The sequence below is a fragment of the Choloepus didactylus genome, chromosome 22, assembly GCF_015220235.1.
Source record: "Choloepus didactylus isolate mChoDid1 chromosome 22, mChoDid1.pri, whole genome shotgun sequence".
In the NCBI taxonomy this organism is placed as follows: Eukaryota; Metazoa; Chordata; class Mammalia; order Pilosa; family Megalonychidae; genus Choloepus; species Choloepus didactylus.
In genome coordinates, this window is record NC_051328.1 from 6,292,451 (window position 1) to 6,315,667 (window position 23,217).

The 23,217-nt window shown below is 48.4% G+C and overlaps 1 pseudogene; it reads right to left on the reverse strand.

Moving 5' to 3' along the window:
- Nucleotides 1-6,972: 6,972 nt before the first annotated feature.
- Nucleotides 6,973-11,667, reverse strand: LOC119519060 (annotated as a pseudogene).
- Nucleotides 11,668-23,217: the final 11,550 nt, after the last annotated feature.

Here is a 23,217-nt window from a genome sequence, read left to right on the forward strand (position 1 = left end):
CTGACACACCCGCTCACACATGCACTCACAGCCCCTGCCCACTCACACACACACACACATGCAGATACACAGAGCATGAGCAGGGCAGAAGGCAGGTGACACTTTTTATTTAAATACATTTTGATTTTGAAAATTTTCAAGCTTACAATGCATGTCTGTTTAGCCTCCTTAAATTCACTGTCAGCATTTTGCATACTTGCTTTCTCTTACACACATATGCACATATAATATTACTATGATTATTACTGATGCCTTTGAGAAGAATGTGGATATCAAACCTACATACTTCAGAGAATGTCTAAGAATAAAGACTCTGTCCTACATGTCATAAGGTAGTGAGCAAATTTAGGAACATTAACCCTGACATGATGCTCATATCTAATATACAGTCACTATTCAAATTTCACCAGTTGTCTCGGTAAAGGCCTTTATAGCATTTTTTCTCCTGAATTCAGTGTCCAGCTGAGGATGGAGGATTGCTTTTGTGTACATGTAGGTGTCCTCTGGTCTCCTTTAATCCAGACCCTCAGCTCTCCTGCCCACCCTCCCTCTTTTGTCTTTAACAACATTGATATTGCTGAGCCCTTTGGGTAGGGTGAGGTCAGTTGCTTTGTAGAATGCCCCTCAGTTTGGGTTTGTCTGATGGTTTCCTGCTGATTACATTCAGGTTATTCAGGAAGGTACGTGAAACAGTAAGTGTTTATTGAAGTTATTAATGCAGTTTGCTAAATATTCCTGGCCCCCATCTTTGCAGAAGCTTGTAGAACTGCATTTCCTACCCCCTGGAAGGTGGGTGCATGGCGCTAGCTCTGGCCAATGAATTATTTTGCAGAAATTATGGGTGTTACCTCTTAGGCCAGAGTATTTAACTGCAAATAGAAGACTCCTGAGCTCTCTTTCTCTCTAGCACAGTAACCAGCTACTTTTGGAAGGGGGCTCCTTCATTGCCTGAGTCTTGAAGTAACTATAATAAGCAAAGTCTCCTCCCCTGCCTTATCCCAACAGTAACATGAGCAGGAAATAAACCTTAGTTGATTTAAGCCACTGAGATGGGGACTTATTTGTTACTGCAACATAACCTGGTATTATCGATTGAATTTAACATTTGGACATGTTCAAGTCCTAATCCCAGGTCCTGTGAATGTGAATTTATTTGTAAATAGGATTTGAAGAAGTTATTGGTTAAGATGAGGCCAAACTGTTTAGGGTGGCCCTAATGCAATATGACAGGTGTCCTTATAAGGAGAGGACGTTTGAACACACACACACACACACACACACACACACACGCAGACACACACATATATATATATATATATATATAGGGAGAGAGAGAGAGAGAGATGAGTTATGCCATAAGCCAAGGAATGCCGTGCCTGTTCATCGTGAACCCTATAGAATTCAGAGGAAACACGGCCCCGCCAGCACCTGACTGAAACTCCAGCCCCCAGAACTGAGAGACGATGCTTTCTGTTGTTTAAATCAACTAGTTCGTGGTACTTGGTTACAGCAGCCCCTGGAAACTAAGACAGCTGGTTTATCCTGACAAATCGAAGCGTCATCCCACGTGGATCAGACATTCTCACCATCGCCGTTATTATTAATATTATCATCAGTTCCCGTGCTCTCCTCGTGCAAGGCCTTTCCGCTCGTGCGATAGTCGGGTTAGGGTCTGTCTCTCTCTTCCGTCTCTGGATAAGAGTTTCTCAAGCACAGGATCCATGTCTTTTGGTCTCTGGGATCCTAAAATCCCAGCTCAGGGCCAGGCACAGACTCGGCCCTCGGGGCTTTGGAAGTGATTGTTTAAATGTCCCCGGAGAAATCCGAGCTACAGGTATCCTTAATGGCTTGGCTTTGATCTCAGTGTTTTAAGTTGCATAAACAATATCGTAGCAACAGTCCTAACAATAAAAGGCCAAAATGGGCACCTCCATTTCCTCTAAAATTAAGGGCTCATCCTTGCTCCTGCTTGCCTGCCCTCATGACTGCATATGGCTTTGCAGTTGCACTTTCAGCCAGATACCACTTTGTATTCTGCTTTTTTCTCCACTGGAAACACTGTCAGGTGGTACTTGCACACAATGGCGTATTATTCAGCCATAAGGAAGAATGAAGTTCTGAGACTGGCTGCAACGTGGAAGAACCTCGAAAACCTTATGCTCCATGAAATAAGCACGGTGCACAAGGACAAATACGGATAATGTAGAGACCATCAAAGGAAGTCCACTTCACTGTCTCCACAGGCCGAGGGCGGACCTTCCAGGCCTTTCCCTGGGCGTATACAGCCACGCAGAGATACATCATGCATTGGGGTTTTCCTTCCAACACAAATGTAATCATGCTAAACGTATTGCTCGTGATTTTTTTCACTCAACAATATTTTAAGGACCTCCTTTCCATGTTAGGGCACATGACCCCACTCCTTTCTTTGAAATGCTGCGGAGAGTTTCATAGTTTGCAGGTTTGGTGATGGATTTAATACTTCACCGGAGACTTTTAGTCGGTTTCCAGCTTGTTGCAGTTAAAAATAATGAACGCTGCAGCGAACAGCCTTATGGGCATCTTGGTGGGCACGTGAGGGTATTTTTGGAGGATGGAGACCTAGAAGGGAGATTGCTGGGTCCAAGTGTAGGAGCATATTACAATTTATACATGCTGCAAAATTGTGCTCCAAACAGGCTGCCGTAACTCCCTCCCCACCCAGAGGGGGTGAGTGGGCCTGTAAACCCCAAACCCTCGCCCAGCCAGGACCTCGTCATGCCCCTGTGGGCCCTCCTGTCCCCTTAGCTTTGTCTCTCTTAGGTTGGCAGCAGAGTCAGTGCTGCTATCAGGGGTCACTGTGTCCCTGAAGGCCCTCATGGGCTCAGATCTACCCCAGTGAACACTAGAGTTGGAAGGGCCTTCTGAGACCATCAAGGCCAACTTGCTCACTGTTGGGATGGGGAAACTGAGTCCCAGTGAGGAGCCAGGACCTGTTCTGATGCACAGCACATTAAAGGAGGGCAGAAACTAGAATGCAGCTTTCCTTGCTCTCTTGGAAGATCTGTGATTCCTCTTAGGACAGTGTTCTGGTTTAACTAATGCTGCTGTTATGCAAAATACCAGAAATGGATTGGCTTTTATACAGGAGGTTTACTTGGTTACAAAGTTACAGTCTGAAGGCCATGAAAATGTCCAAATTAAGGCATCAACACAAGTATACCTTCACCAAAGGAAGGCCAATGGCATCCAGAAAACCTGTTTGCTGGGAAGGCACATGGCTGGCATCTGTTGATCCCAGGTTGTGTTACAGCTCCTCTCTCAGCTCCTGTGCATTCTTCAAAGTGTCTCTCTTGGCTGCAGCAGCACTCCTTCTGTCTGTGAACTCCAGTGATTCAATTATGACCCACCCTGAATGGGTGGGGTAACACCTCCATGGAAATTATCCAATCAAGGTCTCACCCACAGTTGATTGAGTCACATCTCCATGGAAACACTCAATCAAAGGATTCCAACCTAGTCACTACTAATATATCTGCCCCCACAAGATTCCATCAAAGAACATGGCATTTTGGGGGACATGTACATCCAAACTGGCACAGACGGGGCATCCAGATTAATGTTTTCATGAGAGGCAGTCGAGTATAAAGGCTGGGGGCACAGGCCCCACAGTCAAGTGCCGCCTGTCCCTGAGAGCTGTGTGACTTGGGGCGTGTTGCTTAACTCCCCTGAACCTCAGTGTCTTCATCTGCAGAATAACGGGTCTGATAGTAGTGCTGCCCTCGCGGGCTGTGGTGATGCCTGAAGGAGCTAATATGTGGGAATCACGTGTGAGAGCAGAGCCTGGCACATGGGAGTTCTGATCATTCATCTCGGTCCCGGTGGGGAGTCCCTGCCCGTTCATTAACACCTCTTGACACCGTGTGTCATGCACGGTGGGCATTTCTGGCAGAATCTTCAAGAGCTCCTCAAACCCATCCTTTGGAGCATTTGCTGTCCAAGACTTTGCTGGGTAGGGAAGTTGGGGAGGGGAGGAGAGCTTGAAGTGTCTGTTGCCTCGAGCCGTCAGAGGGCACCTTTAGCCTTCTTGCCCAGCCCATCTCAAGAGCTCCTGAAGGAAGGTGAGAAGAGAATGCAGGTGGGCCAGAGCCCTCTGCCCGCTCTCCTCTTTGCCCTCCCTGGCTCCCTGCTCCTCTCGCTATTCCTGGTCCCGCCTTGTTCCCACCTTTGGTTCATACAATCCCCACCTGGCATTCTTCTCTCTTCCCTACCTGGGTTTCCCCCACCTCTTGTTAAGCCCTCCTCTCCCCATAGCTCCTCTGTTTAAGGCAGGCACATTGTCCCTTGGCCTCCCTGGACTTCATCAGCTTACATAAAGAGCTTTTCTCCAAATATGAGCACTATAGAATTATTAGGGGCTGTTGGGGGTTAAGCCATGTACCCCACAAAATGTCCAAGTCTAATCCACATTCCTGTGTGTGTGCACCCACTTGTAAGCAGAATCTTAGAATATCTTAAGGTGAATTAGGTGTGGACTCATCTGTGAATAGGATCTTGGAAGGTCCTATTTAGGTGTGGCCAAACTGAATCAGATGGTTCTTAATCCATGTGATTGGAGGCATTACGAGAAGGATATTCAGAGCACTGAGCAGGAGATGTAGAAGTCAGAAACCAGAAGTAGCCAGAAGATGGAGGATCCCAAAGTCAGGGAAATCCACAGGAGGCAACTGAGGACATTGCTGTGTGACAGAGGATGGCTATTTCGAGAATGCCACAGACTCTGGGGAGAAAGCATGGCCTTGCTGACACCTTGATGTAGGACTTCTAGCCTTCAAACCTGTGAAAGAGTAAATCCCTGCTGTTTAAGCCAAACCATTGTGTGGCATTTATCATAGCAGCCTGGCAAACTAAAACACGTTCTTCATGAAAAAAAAAAAGTTCTGATTTCAAATAAGGTTACAAATCTGTATCAAAAAAGTTAAACTGTATCAAAAAGGCTAAACAGGTCTCTTTACTCCAGGACTTTTCAGAGCCTTTCATATTTCAGCATGCATTGGATTTTTCCAAGAAAGGTCTAATTTGCAGCATTTCCAAAACTTAATTGAATGTGGATGCCACATTTTCTAGAGCATCTCCTGGGATTGATTTTCCAGAGTAGCAAAGATACACCAACCGACGAGCCCTGACACCAGGTCTGCCATGCACGTCGGGGTGTCCCCATCTTACAGATAAGGCAGATGGCTTCTCAGATCCCACCCCTCCCACAGCACAAGGTGCTCCATCCGTCTTCTCTTTCCGACACTCCTCGGGCTCCTTGAGACCTGATATGGTTCTTCTCTTTAATGCCGAGTAGAGGTTTGTTGGATAGCGTTGTATCATTCCCTCAGCCCACCCCACCAGTTTCCCTCCAGGGTTGGACACACATTGTAAGTGCCCTTGGTTCAGCTGGGGAGCCTCCTCGTGCTCCTGAGAATAATGGCTGTGTTAATTGAGCATCTACTGGGCCCTGCGCTCAGCACTCTCCACGGTCTCTCTCATAACAGCTAAATGGTGGTGGTGGGGTTTGAACCCAGGATTACCTGACTCCAGATCCTGCACAGTGCAGTGGGAATCTGGGGCCGACCTCTGTGATAAAGACCCCCATGCCCAGCTCCTCCCACTGTCCCACACCCCTGCCCAGGTCAGACTCTGAAACTCCTTCTCTTGTCTGAACCATATGCAAACCTGCTGTCATCCTTGCCCCAAATGCCTTCCCTGCCTCTGCCCTGGAAGACACCCTTCAACATCCAGCTTGGTATCTCTTCCTCCATGAAGCCTTTCTACGCCTACTTGGACAGGGTTAGAAGGCACCCTGTCGGAGGGGGAAATCCCTGAGCACTGCAGAGATTTCTATGTTCAAGTCCTGATCAGCTGCTTCCAGGCTGGGTGGCTACAGCAAGATCCTGAATCTCCTTCACCCTTGGTTTCCCTGTCCATAAAATGAGGCATAGTGGGGAGTAAATGTGATAATATATAAAAACAGGGGATAGTAGCCATCACCTGGTAGCTTTCAACATGTTTGCAAGTGTTTGTTGATTGACTCACAGACCGAAGTGGCCTGGGCTGTGTGAGCAACTTCTGCCTCTAGCCTTCTGAGAATACTCTGAGTTCATATCAGCCATCCAGGTCCCCTTGGTGCACCAAAGCATCTTTGCAAATATTTACACAGGTGGCTGGGGAGACGGGACAGACCAACATTGCCTAAGAGCTGGGCCCTTGTATGTGTGTTCTCTCATCCAACCCTGGTGTGAGTGGGGTTGTTTATGCCCACTGGACAGATGGGGAAACTTTGGGGTAGAGGCAAGAACTGACCCCAGACCAGAAGCTTTGCATGAATGAATGGAATGGATTTCAGTTTCTCCTTTTTATTTCAAACAATATAATAAACAACCTCCCAACCAGCTGTTGACATTTCTCATCTTTGCTTCTAGATTTTTTTTTCCTCAAAGAAATAAAACATTACAAATAAAGCTCAAGATCATTTAATCTCTCCCTCTGCTCAGCTTCCAAGAGAGGCTACCATTCTCATTACCCTGGTGATCCACGATCAGCAGACTATCGTTTGACTTTTATAGGTGTAAATATGTATCTGTAAGTAGCACATACTATTGGTTAGCATTTATGTTTTTAAAAACTTTTTTCCTAAGGTTACATGCAAAGGCAGGAAAACTTTAATGAAAGCAAGGTAATTTATCACAAAATTCAAGATAGTGGTTATCTCTGGGAGAGCTGGATTCTAAGGAGCTAGATCAAAGTGGGCAGTCAGGGGGCTTCTAATGCACCTGGTAACATTCATTTTCTTAACCTGGATAGTGGATGCATGGATGTTCATTAAAATGTTCTTTAAAATGTACATTTTATATACACATTTGTATGTACAATATATTTCACAAAAAATAAAAATAAAATAAGGAATGATCCTAACAGTTTTTCTCTAACCCTTGGGGCCTGCTATTAAAGTGTTGCGCTATTTGTATTTTCATCCTCAGCTTCCTTGGCCATAAAATAAAAAGGGCCAGGGATTTTCAGCAGTTCTTCAGGGCTGCCATACTCTACAGTCTTCCCACTGGCAAGGACCATTATCTTGTCGCTGTCCACGATGGTGTTCAGCCTGTGGGCAATGGTGATGACTGTGTAGTGGGGGGACTCATTTCGGATGGTCATCTCAATGAGGTGATCTGTCTCTAGATCCGTTGCAGCAGTGACCTCATCCAGGATCAGAATCTTGGATTTCCAAAGCAGAGCCCTGCCCAGGCACAGCAGCTAACTCTTGGGGCAACCCAAGTTGCAGGCCTGCCACGAAGGATTTTAGGTGAGAGCCAGCTTCAAGGCCTTCTGAATCTCATCTGAGTAGTTATTGAAAGGGTCTAGATTCATCCTGAGGCTTCCAGAGAACAGGATAGGGTCCTGGGGGAGTGTGCCAGTTTGGATGTATTATGTTCTCCCAAATACCATGTTCTTTAATGCAGTCTTGTGGGGGCAGATGAATTAGTGTTGACTAGGTTGGAATCTTTGGATTAGGCCGTTTCCGTGGAGATGGAAACTGTGGGTAATACCTTTGATTAGATTATTTCCATGGAGGTGTGCCCCCACCCATTCAGTGTGGGTCTTAATTAAATCACTGGAGCCCTATAAGAGCACTCAGACAGAAGGAGCTCACTGCTGCAGCTAAGAGAGACATTTCAGAGACAGCCATTGAAAGCAGACTTTTGCTGACACTTTGCTCTGGAGAAGCTAAGAGAGGAAAAAATGTCCCAAGAGTAACGTTTTGAAGAATGCACAGTAAGTAGCTGAGAGAGAAGCTGGAACACAATCCGGGATCAGCAGACACCAGCCACGTGCCCTCCCAGCTAACAGAGGTTTTCCAGATGCCATTGGCCTTCCTTTGGTAAAGGTATACTTGTGTTGATGCCTTACTTTGGACATTTTCATGGCTTTAAGACTGTAAATTTGTAACCAAATAAGCCCCCTTTATAAAAGCCAATCCATTTCTGGTATTCTGCATAATGGCAGCATTAGCAAACCTGAAAAGGGATGATGATCAGTCTCTCTCAAAGGTCTTCGAGCCCAGTGGAAGCAATATCTACTCCATCAATGGTGATCTGGTCTCCTGTAGCCTCCAGGATCCTGAAGAGCTGTTGGTAAGAGATGACTTCCCAGCTCCTTTCTGGCCCACCACACCAATCTTCTCCATGCTCCATCACAAGTCATCCCTTTCAGTACCAGATCGAGCTCAGGCCAGTACTGCACTTGGTAGTTGCTAAATTGGTTCTCTGCTCTGCTGGGCCAACCTGCTGGAAGCCTCTTGTCAGTCAACCAGGGTGCCTCATTCTCCACTTCTATGCCTCAGTTATTCGCTCAACAGCCACAAAGTTGGTCTCTATTTCTGACGTCACCCTCACTAACTAATTCAGAGTCCAAGTGCTATTTAGTGCATTGGACAGCACAAAGTTCACAGTGCCACACTTAGGATATCTCTATAAATAACTGTCGTCAAGGATGAAGAGAAGATGAGCAAGTTTCCAGCCAGCTCCAGGTGAACTGCAAGCCACCTTCTGGAGACAATTGAGGAAAAGACACCGGTGGGTGCCAATCCCCACCTCATTGTGTTACAGAAATCACTGCTGGTGCGTAAAAGGTGTGCATAACAGGCAAACCTGACACAGGCTCACTGAAGTGAGAGTAGATTGGGGACCTGGTGACAGGATCTGGACATCTCAGCTCATGGGAAGGAACCACATAAAATATCTGAATAGACACATAAATGATGAATAGAGGAATGATGATGATGATGAAGACTGGGGTGGCTGTGCTGATCATGATAAGGGTGTAGATTATCTTCAGAAAGCACAGAATCCAGCTGTACAAGGACATAGGGAGGATTTCATGTACTGTGGAAATGTCACAGCAAACCTGTTCGCAATCCGTCCTATGGGTGTTGTGTCAAAAAAACTCATGGGTGCTTGAAGGACACTGTTCAGCGGTTTTCTGGGCAGGGTATTTGCTGCTTGGATGGTACCGTGGGCAGACCAGAGGTTTGCTGTGCGCACAGGGAAACCCTGTGCTAATCCCAGAGCTCCAGAGACCCCGACTCCCATGTCCCTCCGAGAGGCTGGATAGTCGGTGCCTTGGAAGTTCCTAGGGTCACTGGTCCAAGCACTGAGCCAGAGGTTGGATCTAAGAAAAAACAGAATTCATCACGTAGGCAAAGATGATGAAGAATTTCAAACACCATCCTATTGCTTGTCGGTACTTCAGATAGATGGAGAACTTCACCTTTCCAGTTTCTGTGAATTCCTTCTTAATTAGTTTTCACCCTTTCACTAGTCCTTCCTCTTCTTGCAGCTTTTGCCTCATACTTTGAGCTTTCAAGGAGTTTTTCGGTGGCTTCAGATGCTTGCCATTGGACCTAGAACCACGACTGCGTGTTCGATGAAGACTGTTTTCTCTTTTCACGTTCAAGGAGGCCACATCATTGGGGATTTTCCCCACTCTGGGCATCAGCCCATAGTCATCCTCTTCTTCACTCCGTCATTCACTGTGGCCTCCCCTTCAGGACAGCTTGTTTTATGTTATGTCCTCAGATTCTTAGGAAAGAATACTTCTCCCAGATGGTGCCATTCCTCAGAACCACAATCTCATCCACTTGGGGAAGAAAGTGAATGCTATGTGTAACCAAGAGTTGAGTCTTGCCTTTCAGTAGGCCACTGGGGCCCAAGACCTTACTGAAAATATGTTTTCCTATGTCCAGCATCCATGGCTGACAGGGGGTCATCAGGATATAGATGTCTGAACTTTGGTGGGTAGCTCTGGCCAGGCTGATCTGCTGCTTCTGACCCCTTTGAGATCTATACCCTTCTCTCCAATCTCAGCCAGCTCTCTTCCAGTCAGTATTTCCAAGTCTGGGAGGAGGACACAGGCCTCCACAACTTGCTGGTACTCCTTTTCATCCAACTCTGATCCAAAAAGGATGCTGTCCTTGGTGCTATTCTGGATCTGGGACTGCTGTGGGACATTCGCAGTAGTGCCCTTGATGGTGATGTGTCTGTGGACATTTTCCATTTCTCCCATCATGGCTAACATCAAGGAGGGTTTCCCAGAGCCCACGGTGCCTACTACAGCCACCAATTGGCCTCATATTATGCCCAGGAACACATCTTGGATTGTGGCTTCCAAATCCTGGTCCCAGGTAAAGGAGACCTCAGAAAACTGCAAGACTTTGTCAAAATTGGAGTCATGTCAAGTGGCAGATGTGTCCATGTCATCCCCTACCAAGTACTTCTCTATCTGTTCTGTGGAAACAGTAGCCTGGAACCCAGCAGAGATTACCATGGGAAGCATATTCCAGGAAGAAAGCGAAGGATATTGAAGAGAGTAATGGAAGTGAAAGCCTTTTTCTGCATCCAAAATATTGTTGCTGTTCACCAGGACATCAACTGAAAATGTGAGCACAGACACCAGGATGGAGTTAAGTACAAGAGGAATAAGATCACAGACTGCAGCTGAGCAAAGTTCAGCAGGTTCTTAAGCTCTTTCTTCTGGAAGTTGTGGACTTGCCCGCTGTATGAAGGTTCCCAGGAAGAATATGTTAGGCTCTTGATCCCACTGAGAATCTCATTCATGACCTTTAAACATTTGTCTTTATTCTTCATATTTTTTTTAACCTGGATAACTCTATTCTTGGGGGGCTAGTATCCTATTAACTGGGATTAGGAAAACCATTGCTCCAACTCCTGCAAGACTGAGTGTCCCAATTCTCTCCATAGGAAGTAGATGGGTAAGATAACCTGTAGAACAGTTGACCACAGCAAGTGGATGAAGCTGTTAGCATTCACGAGCTTCTGGGCATCCACAGACATTTGTTTCACTGTTTCTCCAATGGTTTACTCTTCCTGGCTGAGTTTGTTAGAATCTGTGCCTTCCTGTATAGTTGTCCATATGTTCATGCCCAGCATGAAGCACAACTGAAAATTACTACTGAAGGCAAGCAGACTGGATGAGAGCCACAGCCAAGAAGAGGACTGAAGAGAGATATCCAGTCCACACATACCTGTCAGAGTCATTTGCAAAGGGGATTAGTAACTTCAGCAGCTGAGGATTCAGAAACATGAGGACATCATGCACTAGCTTCAATAGGAATAATTTTTAGAAGAACATCATAGAGAGTTTTGAAGAAAGTCTCAACTGACCAGGACCTTGACCAACCAGGAAAATATTTGGTGATCCTAGACTCCTTTTTTATCCTTTTAGCTTCTTCCAAGACTAAGACATCTTGGCTTTGACTCTGGTTCTTGTTCCAACCATGCAGCCTGGCTTCAGAGTTCTGTTGTTGAAATCTCTGGAGTGCCCATCTGGACTTCTGCTGCTCTCCTGCCATTCATGTTTCAAATTTGCTGACTAGTGTCTTGGTTTTAATCCCTTCCTCCACATCCCAGACATCTTTGAGAGTCAGAGGTTTCTTGTAGCTTTTCAGAACAATGCTGTCATACCAACTAGTGAAGCCATGGTTGATGGATTATTTGGTGATGCCTTTTGTTTTTGTTTTTTTAAATGCTGAAAGGATCAGGATCAGGGTAGTTTCTGAAGGTCAAGAAAGTGGGTCTTCTGCTTCAAGGTCTCTTACAAGGCTGCACCCATGGCGTTGGCCATTGCTGCAGTCATCTCAAGGCTGAACTCTCTTAGTAACTTTTCTTAGACAAATATTTACCTGGGTACATGGATTTGAAGTTTTTGGATCATTCTTTATTTTACAAAAATGGTACCATTTTATACCTACTTTTCTGCTTTTCGCTTCTCTTACTCATCCATAGCTTGAGGAAATCCCTCTAAGTCCGGAAGAGCTCTAATGCATTCTCTGTAACGCCTGCATGGCATGGACGTTATCCATCCATTTACCTTTCAAGGGGCTTAATTTTATTAAATCTAGTGTCCTGCCATGGTGAGCAATTGTGTGGCAAGTGCAGTCAGAGGCTTAGATAACAGTGTTTTTATTTCCATAAGATACTTTTCCGGGAGAGAGAATGGCAGCGCAGAGAATAGATGTGCATTGCATTATTATGGCTGTTGCTGGAGTGCATTCCAGAAAGCCTGAAATAGTTCCCATTTCCCCCGGATTTGAATGAGAGTGTCCATTTCCCCACAGCTTCCTGGCAGGAGGGGCTAGCACCTTGCTTTCCATTTTTGCCAATTGATGGGTGAAATATAATATCTTTTAATTTCAGTTTTCATATCTCTGAGTTTGAACATATATTTTCATAAATTTCTTGGCCTTCTGTGATTTGTTTATTCATGTCCTTTCTCCACTTTAAAATTAAAAATAAAATTTCTTCCACTTGTAACAGCCCATTAGTATGTTATAAACATTAACTCTCTGTTTTCCATATTGCACGTATTTTACCAAATCTATTGCTCATCTAAATTGACTTTGTTCATGTTACCTGTTGCTATGCAAAAGTTTTAACCTTTAAATCATCAAGAACTTGTTGATGATTTAAACATTTTCAGAGCTTTGGGGTCTCTCAACCTAAGAGAGTTGCCTATATTTATTTTTGGAGTGGCTAAAAAGACCAACAGGATAGCGTACTGCTGGGTTTGTTATGTACAAATGTCAGTACTTATTAATCCATTTGATGTGTTAGGGCCAATTCAAAAATGACAATGACAAAGATGATGCCGATAAGATGGTAATTCACTCAGTAAGTATTTATTCAGGCCGTGCTACTTAAACGGTTCCATCCTAGGCACCACAAATTTATTATTTCATTGACTCCTCAAAGCACTCTGCGAGAAGGATGCTGTCATTATTTCCAACATATAGTAAGAAAACCGAGGCACAGAGAGGTTAAGTAACTTTCCCAAGATTGCAAAGCAAGTTAGTGGCAGAGCTGGCTTTCAAACCCTCGCCCCTGCCCTCAGTCCCCGCTCCAGCCCACGCTCGTAACTATGGGGTATTGGGCCACAGAGGGGGTTGGGGTCAGCACAGCCCCAGGAACAGACTGGCAGAAAACTGGCCTACTGATGGGGGCAGGAACCACGGGATGGTCAGTGTGGGCTTGTCAGGAAGAGCTGCCCTTTCTGGGGATACAAGCTGCACCCAGGAGAGGGGAGGGCTCTACTCATCCCAGATTGGCCCCCTCCCCTGACATGGGACAGCTCTTGGCTTTATGGGCCCAGATGCAGAAATGGGCTGGGGACAGTCCATTTGAGTCCCAAGCCTGGTCATATTTCCAGCAAGATCAATCCCACCCTCCAGGATAGCTGGCAACCCACAGCTACATTGCTGGGGATATTTCCTGCACTCCTTAGATGGTGTGCAGGGGAACAGGCTGTGGTTAGGAAGAGGAGAGCAACTGGAAATTTCTTCTCTGCTAGGCAGTGGCTACTGATTAAAGAGGTGAAGCCTTTCCTCTGGCAGCAGTGTGAGAGATTTGGAGCAGATGCTGTGAAGGACTTCCAGGAAGTGAAAAGTTCTATGACACATTCAAGGGGAGAGCTAAAAGAGTTCTGTTTGCTTGAGGTTGTGGGCAACAGGGTAAGGCCCTGTTACCTGGAGGCAGAGGGATGGTTGAAATGACCTTTCCAGAGCTTTTCTGGGTCCTTGAGAATGATCCAGATGGCAGCAGCTATGGTCAGCTAGAAAGGATCATGTTTTCCTCCCAACATCAAGACAGACACTCCTGCTCCAATGCAGAGATGGCAATGGGTTTCCGGGTTGACAATCGATGGGGTCACCAGGCGTGGGGTCAGCCTCCTTTCCCTCTTGCTGCTGTGCACAGTGAGGTGGACCCCGAGCCTGGGCTGAAAGTCTTGTATCTCCAGCCTTGACTCTCTGGCAGGCTTTTCAGCATGAAGTTTCTCGGCACAGGACAAAGGATGGGAAGGGAGATGATGTTTACGAGTGAGGCCGCTGTGCCGGCCCAGGGCGGGTGCTTTCCTGACAGGCAGCTTGTTGATCCTCACGTTGCCTCTTTGAGGGGGGTGTTGCTGTCACCATTTAAAAATACACATTCATTTGCTTTATTATGGCAAATATAATGCGTGTTCCTTGTAAGAGGGTTAAACAACACATAGGTGTATAAAGTAAAAAGTGGAATTCCCACCTCCCATTCCAGCTGCCTCCCCACCCCCCAGGATAATGTCTTTCTAAACTTTCCACATCACAGGCACAAGAACCCACATATAAGATTCTTCTCTCACAAAAATTGTATCATACAATAAAAATTGTTCATCACCTTTTCACTTAAAACTACTACCTGGTCTTTCTAGGCGACATGCTGATGGCATCTTTCTTTGATTGTTCCTGCCTCGCTTTACAGATGAGGAAACCGTGGCTCAGTGGGTTCTGAGGAGGGAGCAGTTCTCTGGGAAAGGGGGCCGGGGAGGCCTCCTGCTCCAGTTACTAAGGCTGCATGATGACAGATTGCCACCAAACTTAGTGGGGCATGAAACAACCATTTGCTCACAGATTCCGTGGGTCAGGAATGGGGAGAAGGCCTAGCGGGGAAGCTGTCTCTGCTCCACGATGACCTGGTCCCCAGATGGTACTGGGACTTGAATCAAGCCCCCCACAAAAGGCATGTTGAGGTCCCATCCCCTGGTCCGGTGGGTGTGGACACATCACAGACAGAATCTCCTGAAGATGTTACATCAGGTACCATGTGGCCCAAACAAATCAGGTTAGGCTTGAATCCAGATTACTGGAGTTCTTTATAAGCAGAATGCAATTCAGATGGAGAGAGAGAGAAGCCACAGGAGCAGCTGGAAGCTGGAAGTCAACAGAACCCAGAAGAGAAATGGGAAGGTGCCGCCATGTGCATTGCCACGTGAAGGTAAAGCCAAGGACCAAGGATCGCCATCAGTCAGCCCCGGAAAGCCACAGTCTTCGGGAAGAAAGTATCACTTTGATTTTGCGCTTCTCCTAGCCTCAAAACCATGAGCCAATAAACTCCTGTTGTGCAAGCCAACTTGCTGGATGGTATTTTTTTCACAGCTGGGAAACTAAAACAGACGGAAAACTCAAAGGCTGGTGTATTGGTTTTCTATCATTGCTGTAACAAATCACCACAAATGTAGAGCTTAAACCATACAAATTTATCATCTTAGGGATCCTGTAGGTCAGAAGTCCAGCGGCTCGGCGGAGTTTCTGCTGGTCTCACAATACTGCAATCCAGGTGACAGCTGGGCTGTGTCCCCTTTTTGGGGGGTCTAAAGGAGAATCCATTTCCTCATTCATTTGGGTTGCCAGCAGAATTCAGTTCCTTGCTGGTGTGGAATGGGGTCTCCATTTCCTCGCTGGCTGTCAGCTGGGGGCCGTTCTTGGCTTCTGGGGGCCCCAGGTCTCCATTTTTAAAGCCAGCACCAGCAGGGTGATCCATCTCACACTTCAAATATCTCCTGCCTCTTCCCTGGCTCCTGGGCCCATGGGGATAATCCAAGATAATCTCCCCACCCCACGGTCCACACCCCTAATGGCATCTGCAGAGTCCCCTTTGCCCTGTAATGTAGCAAAGTCACAGGTTCCAGGGATTAGGGTGTGGACATCTTGGGGGGTGGGTTACCTTATTCTGCCCACCCCCAGCCGGGAACTGGAATCATTTGGAGGCTGCTTCACACAGGCATCTGGTGGCTGATGCTGGCTGTCGGCTGAGGCCTTGGTTGGGAGAGTTGGCTTGACAACCCCATGTGGCCTGGGCTTCTCCACAGTGTGGGGGGTTCCTGAGAGACAGTGTGGGCACCAGGTAGAAGCTCCCTCCTTGTTTTGGGGGCTGTTGGGCACTAGACGCCAACTCTTGATGGCAAGTGACAAGGTTCTTCAAGAGCATGTGGGACAGAAAACATTTTGGAAAATACAGTCCACCATACCCTCCTAGATGGCAATGATAATATTAATAATTGCTAATATTTGCTGAGCTCTTACAAAATGCCTGGCTATGTTCTAAGCATTTTACCTGCATTGTCTCGTTTTAATGCTCACAATTACTCTAGGCTATAGATACTATCATTACTTACTCTGGGGATGTGGAAACTGAACCACAGAAGGGGAGCTAGGGAGATATCAGGGACTAGCCAGGTTTGGGGGACCGAATCTCTGAAGAAGTAGAATGGGTAACAGGAAATGGGCTGGGAGGGTGTCTGGGATTAGAGCAGTGGAGAAGCTCTGGGCAGTCCTGTCTTAGAGCCAGGCTTTGAAGGGAGGATCAGGTTCAGGGCTGTAGTCGTGGTGGAGGGGGTTCTAGGTGGAGAGAACAGGGTGAATCAAAGGCCTGCAGAATGGACACCCCAGGGTGAGTAAGGGAGGTGGAGGTACCCAGGCTGAGCATAGAAAAGTGATGGGATGGGGACGTTGGCGGGAGCAGAGGGCTGAAGAGGTTAGCTGGGATATGTAGACTTTCTGCTGGGGATCTAGGGAGCTATAGCAGGTGTGGGAGCAGGGCTGATGGTGAGAAAGGATTTTCTGTTCTGGAAGGGGCAGTCCTGGGTAAAGGGACCATAGCTAAGTTTGGATTTCTGGTGGCCTCTACCCCACCCCCTTCTCCTCTTTCCTGGAGGGAGGAAAGCTCTATGGGCCCCCCTGAAGTCCCCACAGTGACCAGCTGAAGGCCAGCTGGGCAGCGGACCAGCAGGAAAATGCACAATGTGCCGGGCTGCTAAAGCCAGCCCCGGACCCCCTCCTTCCCCTGCTCAGCTGGGGACTTGCCTCATTGTGCTAGAGAATGCAGCACACTGTGTGCCCCCAGCAGGTTCTGTGTCTCTCCTCTCTGTCTCCAGCTCTGTCTCTGTTTTCCTCTCTAGCTCTCGCCCACCCTTTCCCCTTCCCTTGTGCCTCAAAATTTCTCTACCCCAAGTCTGAGACCCTTTTATAGATAGGGAAACTGAGGTACTGAGAATCTGGGTATCAGGCCTCTTCAAGAAAGTTGACTTCTGCTCTTACCTGAGAGCTGTTCAGTGGAAGCTTCCAGTACCTCCCTAGGCTGGGCCCAGCGGGGGAATAAGTGCACCCCCCCAAGGAGCTTAGCCAGGCACTGGTGTAGGTTCAGACTCTGGGGCTGGATGCCTAGGTGCCAAGGCTTCACCACTTACTGGCTGTATGGCCTTGGGAAAATTACTTAATTTCTCTATGCCTCAGTTTTCTCATCTGTAAAATGGGAGTATCTGCCTAATTCTACTTGAGGATTAGATGGGATATTGCTTGTAAAGTTTGTGGGACAGTTCCTGCCAAAATCTATCTATGTCTGTCCGTCTATCTATCTCTCTGGCAAAAGCTTTGTAAGTATTTGTATATAAAAATAATTCTTAATACACAGCAGAGCCCAGTGGCCCAGAGCACGGTCTTTGGAGTGTGATGCACAGAAACTGTTTCCTAACTGTGTGATCTCAGGCAGGTTATTGAGCCTCGATTTCCTCGTTTGCCAAATGGGGAGAGCCATAGAGTTGGAGTAAGGGTCAAATGCAATCATGCAGCTGAAGTGCCTAGCACATCATGAGCACTTGATCAGTGAGCCTGGTGGGACCCTCTTCCACCCAGGATCAGGGCTGTGGCCCTTGGTCAAAGGATGGGGGTGGAGGTGGGAGGAGTCTGGGTGGGGTGTCAGGGTGGCCTGGTGGAGCCTGTTCCTCATCTCATCAGGAGCTGGGCACCTGGGGGCCCGTACCCCGAGTGCTGACGTGGCCTGTAGAGCCCCTCGCCTTCCTCTGGGACAGTCGAGCCCGGGGCTGGGAACCCGGGGTCTGGTGGCGGGGTGGAGGGGGCATGGCACTGAACTGTGGGGTGCACTTGGGGCCTCTGCTCTCCCTGCCCTGGGTTCTCCACCCCCATGGTCTCCATGGTCTCCATGATTGTGTTCTGGTCCTCAGCTCCAACCGACAGCCCCATGAGCTGCCAAAGACCTCGATGGCTTGTGCTGTCAGGTCAGCTCACGACCCCGCCTTCTTCCCCAAACCTTGAGAACCTGGGCCCCTAAAGGGGATTTCAGGTTTCTGTCTCTCACGTCCCCCTCTCTCCACCCTCCATGTCTCTCTTTGGGGAGCTCCGCCTCCCCTCCTGCGGGATTCTGGTGCATGCAGCTGCCATTCAAGGCTCCTGCCTCTGTCCGCCCCCGCCCCGGGGCAGGTCATGTGATTCCAGCCGATTAGTCAGAACACCTGCCCGCTGGGAAACAGCGATTGGTCCAGAACTGTGCATGTGACACAAGGAGGGCCAATCAGTTCTTTCAGGGCAGATGGCTAAGGATTCTGGGAGAGGCCGGGATCCCCTGAAATCAGGCCTCCTTGCCCAGGGCTGGGAACAGGCCGTTGCGGAGGAGAGGCAGACTGAGACTTGGAGAGAGAGACAGGTTGAGGAGGACATTGTTTGAACATCTGGATCCTGCAATGCCTGAAGATGGGGCCGGGCTCCCGCTTAAACGAGCCCATCAGTTCTCTTTTTCATTTGAGCCGGTTTGGATTGGGTGTGTTATTCAACCAAGAGTCCGGAAAAACACGGAGCCTATTTGGTGCCTTCTTTATCTGCCTTCCCTTTTGGATTCCGGGCAGCTCTCTTTGCCATCTTGCTCTCTCCATCTCCTGGAGTGAGGCTTGTAATTTACTTGTTACCCATAGTCACCACGAGTAGGGGAGAAGATGGAGGAGAGGAAAACAGTGGAGGGAGGGAGGCAGAGGTGTGCCTGGGAGCCCAGGGGGTAGGAGAACAGAAGACCCCATTGTGGCAACCCGGGGCATTTACACAGCCCCACTAGCTGGCAGGTGATGCTCATACGCACTACCCTCCCACAGAATCCCCCAGACCACTCTGTGATCAGCCTGCTTATTTTCAAGCAGAGAAAACTGAGGCACAGAGAGGTTGAGTGGCTTGTTCAAGGTCACACAGCTAGGAAGTGGCAGAAGCAGAACTGGAATCTCAGTCTTTTGACTTCAAATTCTAGGGTGTCCTCACAAAACCTGGGTGTGTCAGGGAAAGGGCCTTGCTCAAGCTGGGGCATTGCCTCCCCACAGGACGCTTACTTATGGCTCTAGCAGATTCTTGGGAAGTCCTAGGCAGGGCACAGGTGTGAATGTGCACACGTGCATATACACACACATAAGTGCACACACTACCTCTCATTCGGGCCCTGGCAGGGTGATGGGGAAGGGTAAATTAGAAACACAGGAACATAAACGACAGCTCTTTAATAAAATATTAAAAAGCTCAATTGGCACTGGGTGGCTTCCAAAGCAAAGCCCAGCCACTGGCCCTTCCCCCCCCCCCCAGGCTTGCTCCCCAGGGGCCTCCACTTTCGTTCCCAGCCTTCTCTTCCAACCATTACCCCATGTCTCCGAAGAATGCACATCTGCCACTATTTCCTGATTCATCAGCTTTCGACACCATCTATTGACTTTCTGCTATGATAGATGAGGATTTGGCTCACACTCACGGGCCCTCCACTCCCCACAACCTCTCATTATTAATTTTCAGTGCTTTCAGTGGTTACCTTGATAACTGTGAGGATGATCCCTCCCCCCGTTTCTTGGTCTAACAGTGCTTGACCAAGTTCTGGAAACTTCTGAAGCCCCTCGTGGTAAGAAGTGGCTCTAGGGGCCCTGCCTGCCTTCAGCTCCACAAGTCCCTCTCATGATGTCTATTCTCAAGCCTCTCCGGACCGGCCAGTAATGGCCGTCACTGGTGCCCAGGCCTTGGGCCCCCGGCCTGTCTCTCCTCTGGGCTTCTGGCCCTTGTGAGGGGAGGGAGGTGTCAGCCAGGCCAGAAATCCTGTGGCTCCTTAGGGTCCCTTGGCCCACTGTCTCTGATGCTGCCCCCCTCCATCAGCACTTTCAGATAGAAATGGAGGTCTCCAGTGGGCTTTCTCTTATTATGAAATTATCCACTTCCATTATGTCATTAAAAAAAAGAGAAAACCAAAACACTGAGGACTGACAGGCAATTTGACAAGTGTCAGCAGACAAAGCCAGAGTGCATTCACTGCGTTCGAAATCACTTACCTCCCCCCCCCCTTACCTTTAAAATATGAACAACGGGGCTTTATGTGGGGTTCGTCGCTTCGGCGGGGCCTTTCTGAGTCACTGCATATTTTTATGTGTTCAGTAATATACAGTGTGAGTCATTCTCCAGCTTGGAGGTATTTTGGGATGTGAGCTGTTTTACTTACAATTGCAGAAAAAAATCAAATATTACCGAGGTGATAAAAAATACAGCAAATTCATATGACCCAACTCAGTGTATGTACGATTCTAGGGCTGGGAAGGGAGCCGGGGCATGAAGTCATTGCGAAGTGTTTTTTGGGGAGGCCGGTTAAGGTCGACTGCCAAGCGTGACCCATTTTTGCGGAAGTCAGATAGGGGGGTGATAGTGGCAGCCCTAAGAAATCTTCTTATGCCACAGGTGGAAGGTACTGGTTTCTTTATTCAAATCTTGAGTCCAGGGAAGAAGGGAAGGAAAGGGCCCTTGCCATGGGGATCTGCTCCTTCAAGTTTCTCTGGTCTTTTCTGGGCAAAGGTGTGTTGGGGTGGGAAGGGGGTTGATGGAAGGAAAGAAGGAGGGGATGGTGTTGGGGGTGACCTCAAATTCTCTTGCAGTGGGCCTGGATAGAGGCCACTTCTCAAGGAGCTGGGGACTAAAATGTTGGGGCCAGCAGGTGAAAGGGCTGAAAGTGGGTGCATTTGCTTTGACAAAATTTAAGAGAAGATGAAGGGCTGCTGAATGGACCCGTGGGCCCCCAGTTAAAGGGGACACTGAGTCATGGCGCAAGAGGTACTGGCCTGAGAGGTTTTATATGTCACGGGTTAAGCCCCCAAAATGGGTGCATGCTACTTCCCTTCACCCAACCGGCCTCTCACTGCTATGCTGCCTCTTGGGCCACTCACCTTGGGCAAGTCGCTTCCCCTGGGTAGGCCTCAGTCTCCCCACCTATAACCTGGGCCTAGATGGTTAGTATAGGCAGATCCAGCTTGGATGCTGTATGGCTCTGGCTGGGCATCTGTTGGGGTCTGGGGCCCTCAGGCCAGGGCCCTGGCTCCTCAGGGCACCCAGGTATGCAGGGCACCTGGGGTGGGTCCCAGGGAGCAGGGCATGGCCCAGGTCCCTGGGGTTCCAGCACTAATTGCATTCAGAGCACATGTCTACCTCTCTGAGCTGCGGGGCTTGTCTCTTTCTATTAGTTTAACAAGCCCTGGTATTAATGAGATTGCTCTATAATTGAACCTTTTCACGGGTCCCTCGGTAATGAAATTATGCTAATTTGCATTCAGCACCACCAGGCATCCATCACGCGGGATCAGCCGGAGCGGCCGGTGAGGCTGCGTGAATGCACCGCTAATTATCACCGAAATGAACAAACCCAGCAGTATTATTTCATCTTCTGCCCCTTCCTCACGACCCGCCTCTCCCCCCTCCCCCCAGCCCCATATATATTTCTGTCTTTTCATCCATGTGGCTTCCCCGGGCTGGGGTGGGGGGTGCGGTGCGGTGGGAGGGCGCGCCCGGGTGGATACGGCGTCTCCACTGTGTGGCACCATGGGCCAGGGAACCGAGCCGCCGGGGCCTCGCTGGCTGCGGCAGCTGTGGCTGCGTGCTTGTGCTTGGTGGGCGACACGCGGGCGAGTGTGTGTGTGTGTGTGTGCACATGCTGCCCCTCTGTTTCCCAGTGTGTGTGCAATGCACAGTTGTCTGCGTGTGTAACTCTACGGTGTGTTTCTGGGTGTGCAACACATCTACCTTTGTGCGGGAGGCTGGGCATGCGGAGTAGCTGTGAGTGTGTGCTGTCCAGGGGCAGGTGTATGCCTGCCTGTGCAAGTTGGTCTGCTGGGGTGGGGGTGCGGATATGTGTGCAAATGGGGGTGCCCGTGTGGGTCTCGGTGGCTGAGGGCGGCAGTGTGCGTCTGTGATGTCTGGATGAGATGTGTGCATGTTGACAGTGTGTGTGTTTTTAACTACATGAGTGGATGTATCTGCTTGAGTGTGTGTCAACAAATACCTGTGCCTCCATCATTTTGTGTGGGGTGTGTGTGTGTGTGTGTGTGTGTATCTATAAGTGCATCTGTACCTGGGTCCAGGTGACTCAGTGAGTGCCCACAGGTGTGTGTTTGGGATGTCTGGGTGTGGTGTGTATCCAGTCTGCGGGTATGTGGGAGTGCTTGTGTCTGAGCGAATGGGTGGGCTGTCAGTGTGTCTGTCTGTGCCCATGTCAATGTGTGAATCTCTGGGGACATCCGGATGCGTGTGATCATTGCTTGTGCCGTGTCTGGGAGCCTCCAGCCTTCCTGGATAACCCAGTGGCCTGGGAATGGAGTCCAGGCTGCAGGTTGCTGTGCCCAGACTGGCTCAAATGAAACTACAGGGTCACCGGAATGGGTGGAAGACAACAGAGCCCCTCCCCACTTGGCGGACCCCAGATAATCCTTGTGGGCTCTTGGGTGAACCAAGAAGAGTTGGGACTGAATTTCAGGCCAGGCCTGCTGGCTGGAGGTTTGGAGAAGGAATTTTACTTGATTTTGAGAAAATAATTTGATGTTCCTTGCCTACCCAAGTTAAGTGCACTATGACTCCCTCTGGCTTCACTGGACAGACATTTTTTGGGTGCCCCTCTGAGCCAGGCCTGCTGGTGGGAACTTGGAGGTCACTGAACCCCTTCCCTGTATCCTAGACAAGCCCCTTTTCCAAATGCAGGTACAGGGTAGAGCAAAGCTTCTCCAGCGGCTGTCACCCAGCTGTACCACCACCAATCAGCCATTGACTCAGTCTTCCAGGCTATAAAACTGTGGTGGGAGACAGGTTGGCCAATGTGATTTCTGAGCACCCTTCTAGTAATGGAGCGGCATGGCTCTGAGGATTGTGGTTTTGAGGGAACTGCTTTTATTCGCGTGGTGTCTAGTCTTTGGAGACAATCGGCTCTGATCTTCATGCAAGTTACTTACCATTTCTGTCTCCTCTCCATGAAATATGTATAATAATATTTCTACCTTACATGTTTGTGTTGAGGCTAAAATGAGATCAGTTATGTGCTGGAACATGTTTAACAATTGGCTTGGTGAAAAAAATTGTGTTTATATATATGTAAGTTTATTATAAAATTTACTGATATAAAGGAATGTAGCACACAATTTAAAAATAATGATAAAGTATATGGCACTTTTCGTTGTCAGTTCCATACAGCCAATTGATTCTCCCAGAATGCTCTTGTTGATTTTTGCCAAATTCTCCTATCCATA